The following is an 11,917-nucleotide window of genomic DNA, read 5'->3' on the forward strand; positions in this document are numbered from 1 at the left end:
ACTGGTCATAAAGCCCCTCTACACCCACCACAGCTCTGTGCTGACGGGGGGGGCGGGGTGGGGTTGGGGTTGTTGTAGGATGTGGGTGGGTGAGAGTGAAGGGGAGCTAAGGGTGTGAAAGTACTACTGGGGAACATAAATCTTTACAAAAAAATCACATGATAAAGAATTTGAGGGCTCTGACAGAGGTAAACAGGAAGTGTACTTTCACTGGCATGTGTTTACGCTTGTGTTTGCCTCTGTAATGAGGTGGTGTCTATGGTGTGCTGGTGGCTGCTTGTTAACGGCTGCTGAGCCCAGGAAGAGATGCGTTCCGCGTTAACCCTGGGGTTCAGCATCAAGGGCCCGGGCTAGATGACCATTAAATGACCTGTCGGCAGGGGCCTGGGAACCGATCGGCAGGCACGACTGCCTCAGACAAGAGAAGTGAGAGGAAGCGTTGGCAGAGAGGACAGAAACAGGAGAGGTGACGGTCACTACTGCAACGACCCTCACTGCTGTTAAGTTCACCGGAGGAAAGTCTTGTCACAGTTGCATTTTAAACGCTAAATGCAGACAGAGGTACACATGTTTCGAAGGAAGTGAGAAAAGAGCGACCTGTTTTGAACTCTCAACAAGCAGTTTACGAATTATCCACCTATATTAGTACTTCACAGACATATTTTGATCAGCAAAATCTCAATGAGGCAAGACCTGAAAAGTCTGGTGGCACAGTACACAAATTGTCTCTTTGCATGACTTTCACCTTGAGTGCAAACTTTGCTTAGTTTGCAAGTTAAACTACAGGGGAGAATCGTGTCAACTTTTCCCATTTCATTAACAAATATTTGTCTCTTCAGTGTTTAATCTCTCTCTTTCACATGCAAGCCATTTCTAATGGCAAAGACGGGAATACATGTGTTCTTCACAAAATAACAATAAGCCACAGTGGGAAATGCAGATGATCTGAACACAAGATCAAACCAATTACAAATGAATAAAACCATAATAGTACTAATGCAAAAGACAAAATTATGAAATGACCTATAGATAAAGCGGCTATTGGAAATTTTAATTGCACATTATCTGTAACAGTATCTGACCTAAAATGCCTCCGTATAAATCCACTTAAATTCAGTGAATAAACCATAAAATAGATATTTCATGCTCTAAATCAGCCGTGAATATCACGCATTGCACTGTAATTATTCTGCATACCAAAAGCAGAACTTAAAAGTAATGATGAAGAAGTTCAGCTTTGACTTGGCTCCACTGAGTCTGTCACTCCACACAGTGCACTGATTTCTTATAGGGAACAAACTGGAGATGATGTCAGTCTTAGGTGCACAATGGTCTAGTTTTTCCTACTGTGGAAAAGCCACAAGTCCAAACTGTTGCTGATCTGTCCTGCACACACTGAAGCACTCAATAAAAAAAAAACACAATCCACCAGTAACAGGCTCGATGAATGACTTACTGCCTTGTTAAAATCCTGTCCAGCTAAACAGACCGTGGTGGCTCTTGAACGGACACTCGGATGCTAAAGAGCAACAACTCGGTTGTTGGTTTGGAGGACGCCGCAGTTGAACCGTGATATCACATGATCTGGACGTTTAGTATTGAATATGTTTGGCAAATGTTGCTCAGATCCTAAGCCAAATTCCCTCGAGTGATGGCAGTACTTGACCTCGCACCAAAGCTCACACTGGATGATCCAAACCGTTTTCAGACCATACTTGCCCTAATGTGTATGACTGGGACTATGTGCGTGTGTGTGCGACTTTCCTTCATGGACAGCCAAGACAGAATTATTGGAAATGCTAGAACCATAAAACCCAGTAATTTACGCACACAAAACATTACAGTTTAATATTTGTTTTTCCTTTAAGCCCAAGTACGTGTGTGTAAATGAGCAAGAGGGTCGACCAGAGAGAAGGAACTTGAAAAATAAAGAGAGAAATATAAACCCTAAAACAAATACTTAAGACCGTCTTTTTTTTGTCCCCACTCCTGCTTGACGAGAGCTACAAAAACATTCTTGAGGCGTTCAACAGAGCTCTTTTCATCGGTCATTATTCGCACATGTTTTGACTCCGTGGTGACTTCCAGTTCTGCGTTATCAGAGTCAGCTAAGAGTTTATCAGTTCCTCCGTTGTGTGTCTCTGTCTCTGGAACCAAGCGTTCTGACTCATCTCTTTGTGACACACACACACACACACACACACACACACCTTGCTGGCTGTGACTATGTGTCCATACTTGCTCTTTCTGGTCCATCTAAAACGCCACTTTATCCTCCTTATCCCCTCCAGGGATCTCTCTCATATCTCAAAAGCAGGAATTCCACTCCAGCTGGCTGAAAATCGTGTATCTCCAACATTTGGACCCCCCCAAAAAAAAGATTGTTTTCAGGGTGACAACTGTGATCTTTTGAAAAAGGTTTGCCATGACTTTCATGGTTTGCTTCAAGTAAAAACATGAAAACGTTTACATGATATCAATTGTAAACTATTCCAAAACATTCTGCATCATTGTGTAGGTCTAACAACCTCCCAGCATCGTACCCTCTGCCTTACTGTGGCCCCAGGCTTTGGCTTCACCTTTCCTCCTGGGTGGACCGACTATGCACGAAAGTCTATGTTTTACTGTTAGTGAGTCTAACAAACCCACACTAAATCATCCGCTTTAATGGCCGAAGCAGGGATACGTACAGTGAAAACCAATTAAAACCTCACAGACCAGAGAAGATTTACTTTAAAAGAGACTGAGGGAGGGAGGAAAAAAGAAAGAAACTGAGCGAGACAGCGAATAGTAAGATAGGATCACAATCACATATGAGTAGTAAATCACAACAGCTATGCGTGTGTTCTTTTAAGAATGCTTTGAGCTCTATCATGCTACATCTAGGAGGGTAATTGCACAGAAAAGAGAAAGAGAAAGTAAGAGATTGTTACAGAGGACACTGTAGTCTTGACTTGATAGTCTTGATGAGCTGCAACTGGTACCATGAGGTCCCATTACTACCTCTTCTTTCCAGCCCCCCCACCACCACACCCTCATTTTTGTATGTAGAGAAACCATGTTTTGTGACCACCCATACAGATTAACCATAGCTAATGCACAGTTTAGTATTCCAGTCATACAAGGCCACACAACCCCTCAAGTGTATAAACTTTACATAAAAAGGCAAAAGCTATGCATTTGACAAGGGAAGATGCAGGGATGAACCCACAGAAACACACACTTCTAGTGTCGTCCATGTAGCCACCATCTCTTCACAATAGGCAGTGCTGACCAGGCGTTTACAAGCCCACATCAGGCCTCAGCCCGGGCCCTTCCACCGCTGCATGACGAGACAGCTTTGAGCAATTTGTTAACACAGCAGATGCCTACTCCTCAGAAGGATAAAGCTAAGCGGTGCTCAAGTTGCATTGAATTACACTCATTTGAGCCTTGCAAACACGGAGGAGGCCTGACAGTCACGAGATGGAAAATAAAAAAATCCAAAACAACAGTCATAGCTAGTACACTTCTAAAACCAATAACAATAGAAACAAGATGCTCTCCATTACTTTTTTTTTTTCCATTTAGCCAACTTCTATTTGACCTCTCCTCAGCGTCAAGGCCTACACATCGATCCCTCCAAGTCGTCAGCGCTGGGAGTCACTGCTGAAGAAAGGCTTGTTATCTGTGTGCATGTGCGCCTGTGTGTTTTTTTTATTTAACCTCCTTTAGTTAACTAGGCAGGTCAATGTAGAGCCAAATGACTCAATGATTTTCTGGCAAAACCCAAAGGGGCTTTAATTAAGAGGCACGGTATCGTCATAAAAGATGACGCAGACAGAATGAGAAGAAATAAATCCTAAATGCGTCAGTGCAGGAATAGCACCAGCATCAAGGCATCACTCCAACAACGCACAAATTGCATAATGGGCAGCAAGGGACAGAGAAGAAAGAGTTATGCTATACTATGAACGACAAAAAATAAGACAGTAGGAAAGATTTACCGTAAAAGAGAATACCTGTAATAGTGTGTGTGTATGTGACTGGAGGGGGCTGCAGGAGTAGCAGACTGTGTGTGCAGGTGTGTATGAAATAAGGCCTTGCATGCAGTATAACAGAGTTTTAAACATTTTCTTTATACATTTGATATTGTTTATTTTTTGCCTTTGGGGATGATCTCAGCATTGTGCTGTCGTGCTTCCACACAGGACAGCATGCTCCTACCACATCACATGACTGGCTAGCTGATAAGGCCGCAGGGGGACTGACCAACCTTTCTGTCTGCCAGTGGGCTGAAAAGGATCTGACTGACTCTGAGTCACTCTGTGGTTCCATTAGGAACTTACATATATGAATTTACATTTTAGGAAAACAGCTTCATCTCCACTGAAAACAAAAGTCCACAGAAAAACAAGTTGAACTACATGAATTCTATGATTATTAAAAAGAAATGGAGAAAAAAGTTAGAAATAAAGGCAATAATGCAAAAAATATAGATGCAATGAGTGAAAAAGGTGCTTATACATTATACATAGTATACGCAGCCTTCACAGACGCAGGCTTTGACCTATTTTATCACAATATGTAAATTACCTTGTAAGCACCGGGTCTAACCTGATTCGACCGGTGTCTCATAGCGGCTCTCATCCCTCTGATAGAGTTTCTGTCACAGCACTAATACAGCAGTCCAGTCATAGTGAGCATACTGTAGCTAAGCCATAGTCACTTTGCTTTCCACACTAAACCACAGACATGCTGCTTTTACTCAATACCTGACATACCAGAGTGCAGGGTGAAACAAAGACTAAGAGAGGTAGGACAGAAGAAGGAATGAAGAAGAGAGGGTTTGTTTTAATGAGTAAAGGCATAGCGCCCCCGGGATGTTCAGAGATGTTTGTGTGGCTTTTAAAAAATACTTTTTTTCGGATTTTGTTCAGTGTTTTTTTTTTTTTCAAACCTGGATCCTGACAGGAGATGGATCAACCAATCGGTTTGCTTGATGCACAGGTCTGCACAACACCCTACTCTGCAAATGTCCAAAGAGACAATATGTTTACAGAAGCATCTTTCCAGCCTGACTGGAATGATCAGATGCATGATACTATTTGATCTCTACTATTCTATACTATTTTTAAAACATCCCCTGCAGACTTTAAAAATTGCTTTGGAATTTGTGTCTGACAGGGTTTTTCCACAAAAAAAGATCACTTACTTAGATAAAATTTCATCTAGACACTCTCCCTCATTGACAAATCCAGGATCTATGAATATGCAAATATTGTTAATGTCAAAAGTTAAACAGCTGCAAGCAAGAAGTCTCCTCCTTCACCAAAAAGTCCGCCCTTAGTGTTTGTGCACTATATTTCCAATCCTACTTTTGTAAGTTGCACACTGGACCATGATTGGCTTCGAAAATCATTGTGCTGTCAAAAAAATCAGTGATAAAGTCTTATCCAGGTGAGCTCAGACTACTTCAGCAGATGAATGTGAATAAGCCTTCTAGTGTTCTGCACATACATCATTCTGCACAGGGAAGCTCAAACTTCTTTTAACATCACTGTAAAATTTTGAAAAAGAAACAAAACTGAAAAGAAAAAAAAAACACAGAATGGGAGAATAACAAGAAACAAGAAAGAAAAAACAAAAAGAGCCAAGAGAAATTTCACTGTGTCTCACCTCGGTTAATGATGATCATGGGAAAATGCCACTTCTGTATGACCCCCTGAGTAAATGGGGGATAGCAGGTCATCCACACTCCCCCTTAAGCCAAACTCTTCCCCTTGGATCTCACCCCTACTCCTTTAGGCCTCTCTGCACTCTCTCCCCTTCTATCACTCTTATCAGAGCCCTGTTGATAAGCAGAAATCCCTCACTTTTACCTCAAGAGTGAACTGATAAACCAGCCATAACTGCTCTGTCCACAAATGCAGGATCCCACAGCTGACACAGCACCCACATGTGTCTAGTTTAAAAGGCTTTGAAGGCTAAATGGCTCTGAAAAAGACAAATCACACAGTTGCTATGGGAAAGATGTTGTCGATCAGCTCTATTATATTAGTTGGTAAACCCAGGATTGTTTTCATGATGGATTCTTCATCCTTTCAACAATAAAATGTGCACTAATGGCTTGCTCAGCTCTGAGGCATGCATGGCCCAGCTGTGCTGTCTGTCGCCGTCTCTCTCCTTAATGAGAAGTGCCAGTGTGCGCAGAGTCAACAGACTAGTAAACCTCAAAGTGAACTATGGTCTGACCTCTGTAGGTCTCTCTGTGTGTTCGCTGTCTCGCCCTCCTCTGCGTGAAACAAACTTTCTTGAGGTCTTTGTGTTGAGGGCCTTTTCATGTTGTTGACGGACATAACTCGCTCACATAAAGCTCTCAGCTTGCTCCAATAAGGCCCCGAATGTCATGACAGGGCCACAGGAATATGAAAAAGAAAATACTCAAATCATAATTATAATAAAAAGCACAAAAACAAGACAATAAACAAGACGACAAACAGGAGCCAGCAATGTTTCAAATTTTGACATCCTGTCTGTGTTACCCAAAGCAAGGTTCATTAACACAGCCTGTGTAACAGTACCTCTGGCTGACAAATGGTGAGAAAGGGCAAAATTATATTTTGGTGAGCACCGCTACCCCTCTTCAGCCTTTAACTGAAGTTCAGTTTGGGCCCTCCCGCAGAGGGGGGATGTGAGACACTTAGGGTCCAATTAACCAAAGATGAACTACAGTACGTAAACATGGTAATAAAATGTGCATTTGTTTTAATAGCGTTATATACGAAAAGGTTCCTCTACAGAAGACAGCTTTATGAGGAACAGACTGAGTTAGAATGGGTAAAGCTGGCAAGAGTGGACAGGTGGGAAGAGTCAACATTTCACTTTTATCTGATCCAGTGCATTTGATTATGGCATTATGTGTTTGTTCTCTCAGAAACAGTGGCAACTTCTGCTTTGAGTACACTTATTATTCCCCTCTCTATTGGCCATAATTCTCTGTCACGTCCAGGTTCCCATAGCATCTACTAAGGCTTGAAGAAGGGCCCTAATTCAGTCTTACAGCAGCCCACACATACCGCCGTCAGAGCGCATTTATGTGTGACGGGAAGACATGTTATTGTGTAAAGAGGGGGATGGCGTGCATCTGCACAAAACACACATGAACACAGATGCCAATGCGTATTATGCAGATATGTTAAACAGTAACAAAGAACACACTCTAACCTCAGCCTTTAAAGGACAGAGAGAGGCTAGGAGAATAATGAGCTGGGTTAGGACTCAATCAGAAAATAACCCAGGACCATCATTCCAAGACTGTCCTAATGGGAAAGCAACGCATGATTCCTGAAATCGCTCCCACCCTCTTCCTGTGTGTTTGTGCTCGCTATTTGTGCTGTGTGGACAATATAACACTGTACATTCTTATGCCCCTTCTGTAATTAAGTCAAGTTAAAGGAACCACCAAATCTTTCAACTCAGCCTTGTTCTTTCCAAATCTGGATAATGTTTAGGGTTCCAGGAAAAAGCAAAAAATGTCATATTTCATCTCAAATCATCTTTCTAAATTGAGCTGAATAGGCAAAAATTATATTTCGCATCGCACAGCAGCACACATTGTGACAAATATTTTAGGTAAAAAGTGGCCTTGTCTGGTTACAAAATGTGCTGCACAGGCTGTTTTCAGACATTTGATGGACATTTTATTCTGTTTTTGAAGCTGTAAAAAAACAACAACTTCAATTTCTCAAAAGAAGGCATGTTTGTTATTTCAACTGACAATGTGGGGAGAAAGTGAAAAGGTAAAATCTCATTTTCGGGGTGGGCTGTTTTCCTAGATATGCTCTAATTCTCTCGGACTCTCTTCCCAGCTCTCCTGCAGAGACTCTTTCCTCGTGTGTTGTCCGCTTAACTCGCGCCTACAATTCAAAAAGTAGAAACCCACAGGCATGTTGCGAACAACAAAACACAATACACCTCAAACCAAAGACACATGCTCGTGTGTCTGCATAGAGCTGCAGATGTGACCGTGAAGGGTATGACTGTGTGCTATGAATATAGTTGTGTCTTCATGGCGGTCTGCATCGTTCCATGACTGGGCGTCAGCTTGGAAGAAGTGATGTTAATTTGAAGGCAAAGGGTGGTCGCACCAAATATTCATTTGATTGAGATTTTTTTTCTGAGCACTTGCCTTTTGTTAATTGATAAATGTAATCTTTTAACATGTCTATTTTTGAAAATATTCTTACGTTACAGCACAAACTTTTGCACAGTACTGTATTTGCCGTATACTGCACAATACAGTGAGAAGACTAAACATACAATTGATGTTTACAGCAAAATTATTAGGAACAAAAAAAAGGAGGAAATGAACTAATGTTGTACATCCAAAACAAACCTATCCTAAAATCAAAGCAAGAACAAACTGTCAATGTTGAGTGAAAATCCTTCAACGTGATACAAAAATAAGAGAAAAAAACCTTTAGGAGGTGGGACATAGACAGTTTTGTCTGTTTAGAATAAGTTTAGCCTGTCTGAGCTCTTTGTCCCTGTGTGGACAGGAAGATAAAACCAAAGCCATCAATTATTTTTGTCATTCGCAAGTGTTTCTGTCCCTGTGTGGAGATAACATGTGAACTGATCTTCACAATAATTTCCATTTGACAATCACACTCCCACTAAGCATCTTTGATCTTCCATTATCTTACAATAGTAAACGCGCTTCACAATAGTATAATTCCAAACAATAAATCATGTGTCACGTAAGATCTACGGTGATGCATACAAGATCCGTAAAAGATAGGCAAAGCTGAACTTGAAATAACGTTGAGCCACAGTATAAAAGTCGCCATATATCATGGAGGCAAGAAAATGACTCATGAAGTCAGAAATGATGAAGTGAGAGAACGTGAAGCAGCCAAAAACACAAGAGATTAGGGCCTAACTAGGGTGGGGAAAGAGAATGTGATGAAAGTCTGCTGGTTGATGAAATCCTTTAGCGTGAGTTTGCACACCCATACACACACTTACACACACTTTTGCATGAGTGAATTAAAAGAAAGAACAAGTGATAATGTAAGAGTACAAGTTAAGAGGTGGTAGTGTGGAAAGGGTATTTCTATGAAAACTGACAAGAAGTAGTACTCCCTGTCGCTAAGTGCCCCTAGCTTTAAACCGTTAGCAGGCTGCGGTTCTCTCAGCAGCAAACCAGTGTTTTACTGGTTCCCCTGGGCAGTGTTATGGAGTGGGGTGTATACCGCCTCACCATCTTTTACTGAGCCAGGGTGATTAGGAGCCCAGTGTGCTGACGGCACATGCAGTAATGCTGTTACAGCCACTAGACTGTGATTTACACCACTGACCGAGCGCCTGTGCTGTAACATACAAACATGTGGAGCAGACTACAATAAGGCTTTCCTGCTGTGGTCATTTCAGTGCAGAACAGAGTGGTCGAGACTTGATGAGTAGGGGTGTAACAATGTACATTCTGTTATGTTGGATTGTCGAATAGTGCTGTCAATTCAATGCACATGATGAGTGGAACCATTCTCTACGCAATTTCTTTCTTCAAAAATTGTTTCACAATAGACTACAGTGTTTGTTGAGCAGAGAGGACATCTGCGAAAATTTAAAGAACTTTTTTTTTTGCTGAGTTATATGTTGCTATGCTGCTAAATGGGTCAGGAGAAAATCCTATTCTTTCATTTAAAAGTCTCAAATATTCTAAGTTCAATATTGTAATAAATGTAGGTACAATCTCAGGGATCCGTTATTTATGATGGATTTCAGGTGTATTAAATCACGATGCCAACAGGCCTGATGTCACTGAGGATACCCTTGTACATCCTTGTATTGTGTGAATTTGGGGGTTTTAACAGCTTGAGCGGGAGTTTATATTCTATAATCACACAGAAAGTACAGATAAACGATAAATATTTAGGCAAAATTATTAAATTAAATGAACAAATAACGAATATGAATATATTCTAGAAGTGTGGAGAAGGCTTTGCAAAAATGGGAAAAGGAGGCTAGACAACCATGTTTTGAATCAAACTTTGTCTTAGATTTTAAAAGAAATTATGCCTGCAATGATGAGGTAAAGATTAAATTCTATGAAACTTTTCTTTTAAGTTACAAAATATGAATTCAGTAATCTAGACACATTGACCCACTTATTATTAAGTTGAAATGTAAGTTTTTGAAACCTTTAAAAGTCAGTCAAACTTTAACTGAGTAGTGTGCGTTTCACCTATTTTACAAATGGATGTCTGATTATACTGCTTAAAATTGTTAATATGCTAAACTTACTCCAAGTTAACACATTCATTACTCCTTTATGCAAGTTGGCATCGCAACACTGTATTTTTGTTGGCTGTAAAACTTAGTAAAACTCATACAACAAGCAACCAGTCGCCAGTCTTGAGATGAGTCCTTGAGTACCTGAGCTGTAGATCCTGATCCTCCACAACATCCAACACACACAAGCTGAATGACTAAGATAAATAACTCACCCTCAGTGTTACCTGTATAACCTCAGTGCTGGCGTTGTGGTTTGTACACAGAGGTTTGTGTTTATTTAAGTAGAGAGCAAGTGAGCAAACAAGGGGAAGAAACAGATACAGAACACGAGACTCGTACATGTGGGATAAAATACAACAGGGTAACATTTACTTCTTACCCCTTCTTAATTTCTCCTGAACACGTAAAACTCAGTTGTGGCTACAACTGAGGAGCCACATCTGGCCCCTGCGGGACACGCGTGAAATCATTTTTCTATTCCTACAATTTTCTGTAATGCCTTGCAGATGGTACAGTGTGTGTGTGTTACGTGCAATAACTCCTAAAGTAGGAACATGAGGAGAACGAGCAGGAGACAGGCATGAGCCGCAGACTGCTATCAGAAAGTAAACTGTGCAAAATACATAAGCACGGCTCCACAAGTGGACAACTTAAGTGTCCCTTGTCCAGAGGATACCGAGGGCGGCTGTGGTTTTAAGAGGCACGTGCGACGGCCTCGACGGTACAGAGAGATCTGTTTGTTGAATATTTTTCTTGTTGGGAGTCTACGCCTTCAGCACGTGGCTAAGTGACATCACCACAGGGAGAAATCTGGCCTGGGTTCAATTGTTCGGGGTTTTTTTGTTTTGATTTTTACAAGTTCTTGTCAACATCCCTGCGTGAAAGTGTAGGTCAAACAAACACAAATATTAGAGCAGTGTGCGCAAGAGGTTTCAGGGTTCTGTGACATGTGGCTAAAAGTAAACATTGGAGGTGACAGTTCCTGAGGGCTATCACCTTACTGTACCTTGTTGGGACAGGCTGACACTGAAATAGTCTGCCAGCTGCTGACGGGTAGTTTTTCACTGGCGTTAGGAAGTATTCAATAGTTTTCTCAGCTTGAGTGAATGAAACGAGCATATGTGCTAATGTACACTGCACACATACGCTGTGGAGGCAACTGACAGCCCCTCGTGTGTCAATGGACAAATAAAGTGTGTGGACCTTTTAATAATAAATAAATGTCATAGAAGGTGACACATAGTTTCTCTCTTAATAATATATCTCAGTAATATTTCTGAACAGCAAATGCTTGCTGGATCATGTAGCCTATGTGTGCCTATGTGTTGAAAGGGAAGTTGTGTAACCAGATAGTTTTAATTTGATGTGATCTGATCCTGACATTAGCCCTGTCAAAGTGTCTGTAACATAATAATATAGCCACTCCCATCATTTTCTGGAGAGGAGTAAAATGGATATTGGCTACTTCAAAAAGCAAAGCAAGGTAGTTAAGAAATAGCCATTCAAATGAAATGTAACAAGCCTCTCTGAACAGTAAATAATGAAACCAGTAAAGTCTCTTGCTTAAAACAGGTCATGCAGGTAGACATTAATATATAGCTAACTGAAAGGAGGCTGGAATGTCTCTCCTTAGCACTCA

General features: G+C 41.2%; 1 protein-coding gene across 2 annotated transcripts in view; it reads right to left on the minus strand.

Moving 5' to 3' along the window:
- Positions 1 to 11,917, minus strand: part of LOC123957023 (mitochondrial import inner membrane translocase subunit tim16-like) — a 112,868-nt gene that overhangs the window by 21,167 nt on the left and 79,784 nt on the right. The gene's annotated exons all lie outside the window — the stretch shown is intronic.

This window comes from Micropterus dolomieu, linkage group LG02 (assembly GCF_021292245.1).
Source record: "Micropterus dolomieu isolate WLL.071019.BEF.003 ecotype Adirondacks linkage group LG02, ASM2129224v1, whole genome shotgun sequence".
Taxonomy (NCBI): Eukaryota; Metazoa; Chordata; class Actinopteri; order Centrarchiformes; family Centrarchidae; genus Micropterus; species Micropterus dolomieu.